Raw genomic sequence first — 12,604 nt, forward strand, 5'->3', positions numbered from 1 at the left:
GGTCACACGTAACCGGTGAAATACGGCCTCTTGTCAGTTTACCTCAGTCATGATTTTATTCTGATTGTTCATGTAAATGCATAAAGTGCAACTTACACTCCCCCTAGCATCACAGCTTAAACAGAATTAGGTCCCCCCCCCCCCAAAAAAAAAAGCAGGGATGTTAATTGCAATTTATTAGACATCACTGGTCTAAAAATACTGTTTGCCACTACTCATCCAGTACCGTTTTTAACCCAGGAAAATTATGATTATGTCGTTATAATTGGTAAATACTGCAGCAAAAAAGACAAATTAAAAATGTTTGTAGCATCATAGTGTAAGATTGTCTGTCTGGTATAATATGTAATAATTAAATATGTTTTACATAATTAAAATTAAAATTAGGACACCATATTTCGTGAGTGGATTCTTATCGTATAATTAATACATTTAGATAAGCTGATTTACATTCTACATTAGTGACGTCTGATAAATTGTAATTAACATCAGTGCATTTGTTCTTACCTAATTCTGATTAAGCCAGGGTGCAAGGGGGCGTGCAATTTGCTGCTATTTTAGCATTTATGAACAATTAGAATAGACTTCTAACTGAGGTAAATTGACAGAAGATCGTATTTCACCGGTTACGTGTGACTACACGCTGTTGTCGTTGCGCTGGTTTTTCTGCCCATGTTGTACGTCTTCATAATTTTAGAGATTAGTAATGTTGTTGTATTGTACATGTATATAAGGACAATTGTTATCGGAGTGTGTCCATGTGAATACCAATTATGTATTATATATTTATATTAATGTAAAGAATTATTGTATGATTTTACGTCCATATGCACATATGAAATAAGTGTGCATGCACATATCGGTATCGGTTAGGTATTACATAAATATATTAGTGTAAAGAATTATTATATCATTCTATGTTCATAGGAACATGTGAATAAATTGTGGTATCAGTTAGATATTACAAGTATATATTAAAGTAAAGAATTATTGTACGTTCATATGCGTATCAAGTGGGTATACACATATGAATTAATTGTGTATTTTTATATATGGTGTTATTTTTAACAGTTAAGATGTAGGAATAAGTGTGTATTATTTTGTCATTCTTAATCCGTCAGATTAGCGCGCTAGTGTAGCGTAATGACCCAGGAGTCTCTCACCAATACGGTCGCTATGAGTTCATGCCAAGCTCATGCTGACTTCCTCTCCGGTCGTACGTAGGAAAGTCTGCCAGCATCCTGCGGGCTCTGTCCGGATTGCCAACCGTTCTCTGTGTCATTATAATACAGCCAGCAATGAACACTTTACTCACAAACTGGTCTGCCCAGTAAAGATTAGAACTTATAGTCAACATGGTGTTTTCCCTTCAGCTAAGTTTGTAGCCCAGCACGAAAATGATAACTATAATTATACCTCTGTGGTATTAGATCTATTGACATAGACTTCTAGGATGCATATATTTATAATTGAACTATATTATATATTTGATTCTGAAAGTATTGTATGAAATATATTCTGATGTATTTGTAAAGACTCACAAACTAGACTGCCCAGTAAAGAGAATAACTAACAGTCAACACGGTGTTTTCCCTTCAGATTATTATATGGAACACAACAATTGGTGGAGAACGCAAGATCCCGACCTCTCATGTCAAAGCGATGAGTAACACCGTTCAACTTTAGTCCAAAAGTGCTCAGGAACGGAACGGTGATCTTGCAGAGACAAAAAGTACTAAACACAGAAGATCGACTATCTGTATTAGCGGAGTGCCCATGCACAACAGTGACGTCACCAGTCAGACAAAGGCCAATCAGCATGCCTGGTGCACTGGGACAATTACATAAATTATATAATAATTAATGACTACTAAGAGTTTGCTTTATGATTGTCTTAATGATTTGTTAATTGACTATACATTGAGGCAGTTGACTTCACCTTAGCATACGTACACATTCATATGTGTACTCAGAGAGATTGTGAGGACAGTTTTGTCAATGAAACAGCTTTTAAATAGGTTGAGATTAAATACTTTTTTCGCGACTTAAGGCTTGGCCCATTACCTGGACAGTTCGCCGAGAATGTCCCAGATGACGAAGGAATTTAATGCAGAGAAAGAGGACAAAAAAAGATATTAATGTGTACAAACTAGAAGTCGATATGCCCTACCACACTGAGTTCAGAAAGGACTCGTTTTGTGACACGTAGTCAAAGCTGCTAAACCTCAGCACATGTACATCCATAACGTTGAGACCAGGTCATTTTTTTTAAGTTTTCGCGTATTTATGAGTGGCCACCCATTTTTTGACCGCCATCATTCGCGCTCTCCGCGGGATCGCAAACCCCGTAAAGTTCGCGAAATTCGCGGAGAGCGCGAATGTGCGACAGTCGCGTATGTGGCGATTTTCATGACCAGCGGAAGACACAGATGACGCGATCTCTGAGAAAAACGCGCGTTTCCGCAAGGACACGAACGTCTCCGACTTGTTAAAACTGCGGCCTCCATCAGGCCGCTGAGGTCGCGATCTATATGGACTCCATCAGGCCGCTGAGGTCGCGATCTATATGGACTCCATCAGGCCGCTGAGGTCGCGATCTATATGGACTCCATCAGGGCGCTGAGGTCGCGATCTATATGGACTCCATCAGGCCGCTGAGGTCGCGATCTATATGGACTCAATCGGCCGCCATATGCATAAGTCAGTGTCAAACAGATCGAGCTTTTCGGTAAGTTTGTATTCCGATAAACAAACCTACTTGTTCAAAGGGTATGAGCGGATAAGCCTTGCATATGACTCATAACTCAGTAGCTTATTTTTATTCGGCAAACGGGAAGAATACGTTTTATAAGTGGATAAAACACCGGCCTTTGGCAAGTTATTGATCAGCTTAATTACACATGTGTGAAGTACCATACAGACTTGTTCACCATTTTGGTGGAAGACAAGGAACACTCCATAATTGTTAGCAAGGGCCCAAGACAAATTATTGAGAGTGAGGAGATCTAAAAGTTACCTGTTTATGGTCGGTCATAGGTCTACACATATGAAGTGCATATATACATATACTGTGCCTTATTGTGGCAGGGCCAGTCCATGTCGCCAAAGTGCTGGCGTCACTGAAGTATCATGCCGAAGACACCAGACATGACACCTCACCCAGTTACAATGGACCAAGACCAGCTTTCAAGAAGATTGTTTTCTACAACCCCTATGCAGATTCCAACAGGAGATAAGAACCGGTCATTTCGTTTTGCATGGCTGCCAATAGCAGGAAATTGGCTTTCGTGAAGGACATATGTCCACACACTTACAAGGATTTGAGGACATCCAATGCTTGCAACCTATGCGCGAACTGTAGGCTATTAAATCTCTCAGGCCATTCAGTCATTTTATAACCTGTCAACTGAACCAGGATTTGACGAAGGTTATTACTGCAACACTGTATAGGCGCCTGTGAGGTAATAAAATCCTGTAATGTAATAATTATTATGACATTTGTTACCCGTAGTGTAACATTATTACACAACGGGTATCACTTACTGCTCATAGTGTAAAAATTATTACATTATGCATAACCTTCGTCGAGTGCATTCTACCCATAATGTAATATGTGTTACACCTGGAATTAAGATAGATCTTGATCCCAGGTTATCCAAGGTTACGCGTAAGTTGATAGATGGAAGGGAAATACTCTCACCATTTGATCGTCTTAGGGTAGACCTGACTCAAGCATGTTTCTGAACCAGGCAGCAAGTTGCCCTTAACATACTCTCCTTTATATATATAGGCAGAGAAAGGTAGCCGTAAATCTACTCGTACAACCACCGTTAGGTTAGTATACGATCTGGTGTGGAGTGACTACAGCTTAACGTAACACCCCTGCATTTAAATGGAATGTATTGGTTTTCATCATAAAGAAAACGTGTTCGATAAAGGCCGCCTTGCATCCTGAACACCTGAATGAAATTTTCTAGGTTAAAAAAAAATATTATACATTCATATAATTTAATCTTTATAATCATATTTATAAATACAATTTTTCATGGTTTTTTCCATGACGTATCTGTTAATTTGTCTTTCATCAACATTTAAAAACCAATTAAAACTGTGATAGCTCCGACCCTATTCGTGTACTACGTAACACAGACAGTCTAAGCAAGGTAAGATACAGGTAAGTGTATCAAGTATCAGGTGTTTTAGTTGTTTATTTCACATCAACCATCATATACTGCAAATAAATCAGCCGAAAGATTACATGAAACGCCTATTTTTTATTACTTAATTCGGAGTACATAATATGGCCTCACATATAGAAGTATAAAAAAGCTTTCCAGCCTTCTTCTTGAAGTAGGACATGCGCGTAGCTGCTCAACATGGCGGCAGTCGCTGAAGAGCGCATACCGTGAAAGCCTTTTTGGCTATAATAAATGTTTTCTAAATCGAGTAGGGACGCATGGTAGCGGCGCTGTGAGAGCGGAAAGCAGGTCTTTTATATGCGCGAGACTTGTTCGATGACAAAGACAAGCGTCCTGGACCTTCGTTGAGTACGAAAATTAGCAGTGTAAGCGTCTAGACTCCAACGACGCTAGGCCAGTTTAAGAAAAGGAGTTTGGGTCTTTCGGGGCTACGGGTTAGCTAACAGTTATTCATCTCGTGATGACACCGTGTACATGTTTAACTGTGTCCTTTGCCGTAGCCGTCAGATAACGAGATATACTGGCAGCTACAGGTACGTAAAGCGCCTCGAGACAGCGAAGTAGCGAAGCGAGATAGTGAGGAAGAAGGCTAACCTGTCTTGCCATATAACTGAGACTAATATATCATATTACATATAGCCCCAGAATACGCATTGTAACTCTATACTACCTTGGATACATGATTTCGCTACATTCTTTCGCGACGTCATTTCGCTGCAGTATTTCGCAACCTTGTTAACTGCTAAATTGATTTCCAGGCAATGAAATATGCATCAGTATAAAGACTATAGCAAACTGACCATCGACTTTACAGCGAGTTTTTCGGGCCCTCTCTCTGGTGTTTCATGTCATTTCTACTCAGATACACATTACAGGAGTACAGTTCATAAAACTTTTATTCTCAACTGAACATTAAGGCGTAGAAAAAGCTGTGGGATCATTCACAACATTCTAAATGTGGTCCGTAAAACCCAAAAGTAGAATCAAAATAATTCACCGCACATAAATCAATGAAAAAGAAATTCTAGAAACGTTGGCTACATGTAGGCCCTATAGGTATTTTCAGAGGCAGTTTTCAAACGTCTTTCTACAGACGCTTTCCTCATTTATTCCGCTTCTTTCCGTTTAAAGTTTGATATCCTGAAAGTCCTGATATCCTGAAAGTCCTGATATCCTGAAAGTCCTGATATCCTAAAAGTCCTGATATCCTAAAAGTCCTGATATCATGAAAGTCCTGATATCATGAAAGCAATGAAATAGAACCTATTTGTTTTAATTTTTTCATTGTTTACTTTTGTAGCTTTTATTGTATTTTCATACTGATATAGAAACACTGTTCAATGATCGACTGGTAAAATGTACCTTAAGGTATTTCTTGTTTCACTGATAGCAAACCTGGTGATGAATTTCAAGGACAGAGGAACATTTCTTCTCCTCCTTTTTGTCGGATTTGCTTGGCTGTCCCAGCAACTTCCGGTCCCATCAAGAGACGCAAACGACACCAACAATCATAACAACCTCACAGTTACCTTGGCAACTGGTCTTTGGAGGCAAACGGGCATCCAGAACGGAAGCATTGTTTTTATGGACACTGACGAAATCCATCGCAAAGATGGGAAAGGCTGTTTGGAAATCAGTCGTAAAGAACGTCGGAAAATCAGTAGGAAATATCTGGAAATTGGGAACAAAGACCTTCGGAAAACTCTTCGGCCCACTCTCTAAACAGAGAAAGTGGCACCAGCAGTTTCTAATGCGAACCAGGAGCATGGGATTTAAAATGTCAGAGAAAGTGAGAAAGGCTTTGGACAGAAACACAGAGATTTTGAACAAACCGTGGAAGACCCGCGAAAAATTTAAGAAACTCGTCAAGAGCGCCTTCGAGTTTGGAAAGATGGCTGTGCCGAGGGAATCGATGGCCGTGACGAGGTCAGAAGTGTCCAACTTCCTCCTTGCTGCATGTGCTCTGTGGACCACCCTTGTTTTTGTGCCTAGGCCCCCTAATTAGCCTCGCCGCTCCATTTCTTATCATAAATAGCCTGTCGCATGTGATATTTGGACAACCATTGATCAAGTGACTTGGCCCCCTAATTAGTCTGCTGTATGTGCAATTTACTTGGAAAACCGTTGTTCGTTTTCCCTTGGATCCCTAAAAAGTTTGCTGCCTGTGCTATCTAAACAACCCTTACTTGTGTACCTTTGGCCTCTAATAAGCCTGCTACATGTGCTATCTGGATAACTGTTGTTCGCGTGACGTGGACCCCTATAATAATTAAACACAGGCACTGTAACCTCCCCAGAAAAAGAGTACTCTATGGTAGTTAGCTATTTTGAAATCAAATATCTGCACAGAGAATTATGCTGATATGAGCTATGGACTGATCTGCTTACTTGGCGTCCAGTGGACTGACTTGTAACTTGCAACTGAAAGTTTAAAATTCGATTGATAAATATGTACACTTGGTGTCAGTGAACTTTGATTGGCTCTTTGTGTTGTGACATGCACTTCGATCCACCTCCTGTTCTGCACATCTGTATAAAGATCAAGTGCGAGGAGGAATTAACCGGCCTGTATTCACTTCTGACGTCATCGTTTCGAACAGACGAATGTAGCTGGTGCATGCTGGTGCGTTCTGGTGCGTAAAGTCAACATGTATTGTATTAAAACATTATCTCCCCTTTGTCTATACACTAAGTTCTGGGTTGTTATTAAAAGCAGTTTAATCAGTTTTTCTTTAATAAGTTTTCAAACGAGAGGTTCGTGTAGATGTAGCATTATTCCTAGTAAGATAAATATTTGACTGGCGTTTCTTACTGATCTATCGCAGTATTCCAGTTAACATTAGTGATGTATTGCTTATAGGAATATATGTTGGACAACATACGTGGTAAGGTTTCAATCCCCGCCTTGGCCACAGAATTTGTGGATTCCCCGCTCACCCAGTATTCATGGAACCTTTGGTACTCGATTTTATGACTGTATGACCGTTTGCCCAGTCTAGCATTCGTCGAAGGCCGCTTGCCTTCCACCAATCTACCCTCATTATTATTATTATTATTATTATTATTTAAATTTTTATTCCTTTTTGCAGTTACAACGGGCACCCTTCACAAATCACGTGACCAATCAACGTGGCGAAATGAGGCCATATACAATTTAGCACCGATCCTTACATTTCCTGGAACTGGATTTAAATTCATCATAGGCAATTTGCCCACTATTTTATCTTGATTTATATATACTGAATTTATGCTTTACATCATTCAACTTACGGAAGAACCTATTTAAATAAATAACTATAACTGCTAACGTTACACAAGTATCAAGTTCTGTTACTACTATAAGCCATATATATATATATATATATACACACACGCGCGCGAGTCCAAAAAGTCGCATTTGTGGAGAGAAATAAATTTCATGAAATATTACTTTCCCAGCATCGGTTATCATCCTACGCGAAACACCTTTCTGAGATCAACATAGAATTCTTAAATTCAGGTAAAATGAATAACTTTGTCGGAGACGAAATTTAAGGTCATTTACGGCATGTTACCTAAAAACATTAAAGTATTTATACAACCCGAAGATAAACGGCCATTAGCCGAGTAACCCCCTGAATGAGTTCAAGTATCTGATTATGAGATTAAGATTAAAAAGATTATGGCTTAAGGCCACGTCTGCAATATTACAGTCATACTGTGGCGATATGTGCTAAGAAATAGCAAGAGAAGGCGTGCAAATTTCTTTCTGCTTCTGACGTTGAATTTTCACGTGTGACATGTCTCGTTTGCATCTCTGCACCACATTTGATGATTCTCGAAAATATCACTGAGCTTGGGACATTTTATTGACATCAAAAGTAATGATTTTGACCCTAATTTTTCCAGAAATGTGCAAAATATTTTTTCTAGGAATACGAAAAGTTTGTATTGTGTCTTACTCTGTGCCGATAGGTGGAGAATTTAATAAAGTTTATACCCAATGTTATTGTCTTACAAGAAAATAGATAGAAGATAGAGCTTCTAAGGATTTGATAATTTTGTAGTCTTGATTCTGTATGCTGTGTATATCACATATAATTTGAGGGTCATTTTAATAGGTTGATTGTTGACCTGTGTACAATAGGCACAAAGATAGAGTGAAATCCAGATATCCTAATCATAACTTTACTTCTAAACCGATCTAAACGGATAGCCTCGAAGACCGTGTCTTTCTCGCAGAGTTCTTATCGACATGTACGGTGACAATTTATTTAGATTGCATAAAGATTTGGAATTTGGTGTCGCCTTACATGCATCATTACAGTACATATCATACGAAAACAAACTACCGAGCAATCGAGATTATTTCTGATGCCAAATCATGTCCTAAGAACTGTCCCTCGAAACTAGACAATAATACGCAAAATAAAGCTCTCGCGGTCGAGTAACAGCGTCATTATGTAGGTTATCGCCCTTCACCTGAGGTATTTGATCTGGGTTTATACGCCTTACCAGGAGTATAACCGCGATCAAACACCTTAAGCTCAGGTTATAATCCTTACTTATATATAAAAAATGCAGTGATTTTAATAGCAATTTATAGGACCTCACTGGTCTAGAAGTGCTCAAAATGTGTTATAGTCACACTTGACTAACAATGATAATATGGAAACAGTGCAATGTAACCTCGAGGATGATTTGGGCTTAAACGTAAACGTCTTAGCTTGTTTTTGTCTTGCAATCTAATTGTAAAGATGATGGCAGTTGATTTTGCTTGGTGAATAAAACATTAAACTGAAATTGATAACCGTATTGTTCAGCTTAAAAGGAATTTCGTATATGTTTTCTGTGTATCGATGGCGTCAGGCAAGGGTATATAGTATCTCCGTTTATTTTTTTCTTTTAATTTCTTTTTAATAAGTGTTTAAGTATATAAGCCTGGAATTATTCCTACTCATTCATGGCACAAACCAATGAGCCAGTGAGCCCTCACTTCTTTTGTACGTAGTACATGCGTTGATGTAGCTCAATAAATTGCAAGTTGACGGAATTTCACATCAACATCAACTGTGGTGGAGTAATGGGAAAAAAAAGCATTCGCTTTGTAAACATTGCAGTAAAAAAATAATAATCTTTTAAATTCAACACAAAGCCGCAATGCTAGAATGTATTATTGCAGCAGATTCTGTTGAATATAACACACATGCTCTATTAATTCAACATAATGGTTCTTTTAGACTAACAGGATATTATGTTGAAAGGTGTGTTATAATAACAGAATACATTCTAGCATCACTCAAACAATAGACTTTTTTTTTCTAAATTAACAGATTAATGTATAGTGTAGGCCTATGACTCAATCCCCCATTGATTCTTCCCTAGGGCTAACATCGTTAATCTTGTTAATATATCGCATGGCGCACAGAATGAACCAAGTTATTTATTTATTTATTTGATTGGTGTTTTACGCCGTACTCAAGAATATTTCACTTATACGACGGCGGCAAACATTATGGTGGGAGGAAACTGGGCAGAGCCCGGGGGAAACCCACTAACAACCGCAGGATTCTATCAGACCTTCCCACGTACGGAGGGAGAGGAAGCCAGCATGAGCTGGACCTCATTCTTACAGCGACGGAATGAACCAAGTACTGTAGTCTATTTCTTTTAGAGAGTCTCCTATATTCGGCTGTCTGTAAAATCAGTCATATTCGCTACTATATATTCTACATATTCTACACATTGACATATTGAACGTCCATATTATTATAAACAAAAAAGCAGTTAAAATATTTTTTGTAATTCATAATGTTAAGCTCCATAAGCTCGATTTCGAAGGCAAGAACCCATTGCCTTGGGTGACTTCATAATTATTCAAAAGCAAGTTGCATGCTGGGCAATGGTCGTTGAGAGTAATTTGTTTTACAATGGCTGCACCAACAAGCTGTTAGAACAAACCCCACGCAGTAACACAGCCTACACCAATGTCTCTGCAAATAGACTACATGGCTTTAAATTCCTAACATCCATCTTCAAATCCACACCACCGTGAATACATATACTGCAAGAGTTCATTCATTTATTAAGGTTATATCATACTAAAGCGTGAAAACAATTTCAAGTATGGCAGTGTCAGAGACAGCGTTTACAGTTAAGTCGATAGCAGGCTAGGTAACTGGTGTCGCCCTCCGTCAAAACACGTTGAACTCAGCCCAGTTTCCAGCATGCCACTGGTTTTTAAAAAAATCATGACGTCAAAGGGTTCATTGCGCGAGGCAATGGGTTCTTGCCGTCGAAAAGGAGCATATGGACTTTAACATTATGAATTTAAAACAGTATCCAAGCTTCATTTTACTTGCAATAATATGAACTTCCAACTTATCCATGTGTAGAGCTTGTGGTGTTACGTGTCACTGACTAAAGTCAATTTGGTTAGCTAAGATGACTGATTTTTATAGAGGGCTGAATATAGGCGACTGACTAAAAGAAATAGATTATAGTCGGCCTTGTGTTACATGTAGTATAGTTTGACTTCGTGGGGCGCTGTGTCAGCTTGGTGTCTTCGGCATTATATTCCGGGCCCGGCCTGATACAAGGAAACGCCGTCGTGGCATGGAACGAAACAATGTTGAAAGCAACGTTACACCCTAAGCAAATAAATCGTAAGTGTACATCTGGTTTATCTCTGTGGCACATGGATGTAGTTTTGATATATACACTGCTCACTGTTATACAAACAGATTAACGGGCGGCTGTCATGTCTGTACCCTACTAATGAGTTTTGTCGTTACTTGGCCACGAAACCACGCCATTTTTGAAATATATGCTCATTTTGGAATAGTTGATAAGGATAGCGTTTTTATTACAAATTGCAGGGCAACATCGTGTGTCTGTCGGCTAAAGGTTTACAATTCCTTTTAGAATGTATGTATGTATGAATGAATGAATGAATGATTATTGTTTAACGCCACATTGCAATATCTCAGTCATATCGTGGCGAGAACAAGGTGAAAACACGAGGCGGTTCAGGTTGATGTATGAATGTATGCATGTATGTATGTATGAATGTATGTATGTATGTATGTATGTATGTATGTATGTATGTATGTATGTATGTATGTATGCATGCATGCATGCATGTATGTATGTATGTATGTATGTATGTATGTATGTATGTATGTATGCATATGAGTATGCTTGGGTTTCGCGTCATACTTAACAACTTTTCAGTCATATGACGACCAGGAGTCATTGGGTGTGTGTACATGCACTGTGTCTTTCGGTGGCAGAGCGTGTCCATGCCGCCAAAGAGCTGCCGCTACTGAAGTATCATGCCGAAAACATCAGACAGGACACTCCACCCACGGGGCTAACCAGTCCTGTTTTCTTGCCCTAACCTCGTAGTGGTGTTACAGTCTTCTTTCTTTTATTGTTAAAGTAAACAAAGTCAGCCACTAAATCTGAATTAATTAATAAATTAGTGTAGCGGTCCAATTATTGTATCTGTCTTATGTGCTTTCGTTTTGGTGTCTTCTTCTCAAGTATACAGGTACCTATGAGTGCGACACCATTCAATCACTTTAATCCTGTTTGATATTAAACGTGCCAAGCGAAGCTAGTTAAATGAATAAACCAATCAGGATTCTCTCCCCTGAACTCGGATACGCCGCTACTATTTGGATCCGATTTCATAACATTTCCTGAACTCGGGTTGTTATTCAGTATAACTTGTACATGAGATTCGAGATTCTGATACGAAATGAAAGTTCTCCAACAACAGATTGTCAGTGAATCAGATGATGAATATTTATTATGACATGGGAGGAACCAGCAGTTGACACAAGTACCAAACAGTTAAGTGTCATATGGAACAGAGTCCCAGTTGAGTGTCATATGAGACAGAGTCCCAGTTGAGTTTCATATGGGACAGAGTCCCAGTTAAGTGTCATACGAGACAGAGCCCCATGAGACTCTTGTCTCAGGTTATGGTACCAAAGTTCAGTTGATATGTTCTGGTATACAGTCTCTGTGGTCCACTTTTGATATCTCAGATAAGTTCGAGACTGGAGCTGGATTCTCCGGTTTCGTGAGACTAGAGTGTCCCAGAATTTTGGGACTGGGAGAATTCCCAGATTTTTGATACTGGGTTCCCGGCTTCCTGGGACTGGTTCCCACCTAGTGTCAACTGTCTCTAAATTCTTGAACTGGATCACAAATCACTATTCCCAATACTGGGATTGTTTCTCAATTCATGGTACAAGAATTTTCCCACTCTTAATAAAATAGCTACTTACTGAGAATGCTTACCAGCAATTTGGTGTCAACCCCTGGCAGATTCTAAGGCCATCTGCAGACGCTGAAAAATCAGTCTATTTATAGATTTCAGCATGGTGTGGGAGGAGCCATGAACCGAATCAGGAGAC

The sequence above is a fragment of the Liolophura sinensis genome, chromosome 3, assembly GCF_032854445.1.
Source record: "Liolophura sinensis isolate JHLJ2023 chromosome 3, CUHK_Ljap_v2, whole genome shotgun sequence".
In the NCBI taxonomy this organism is placed as follows: Eukaryota; Metazoa; Mollusca; class Polyplacophora; order Chitonida; family Chitonidae; genus Liolophura; species Liolophura sinensis.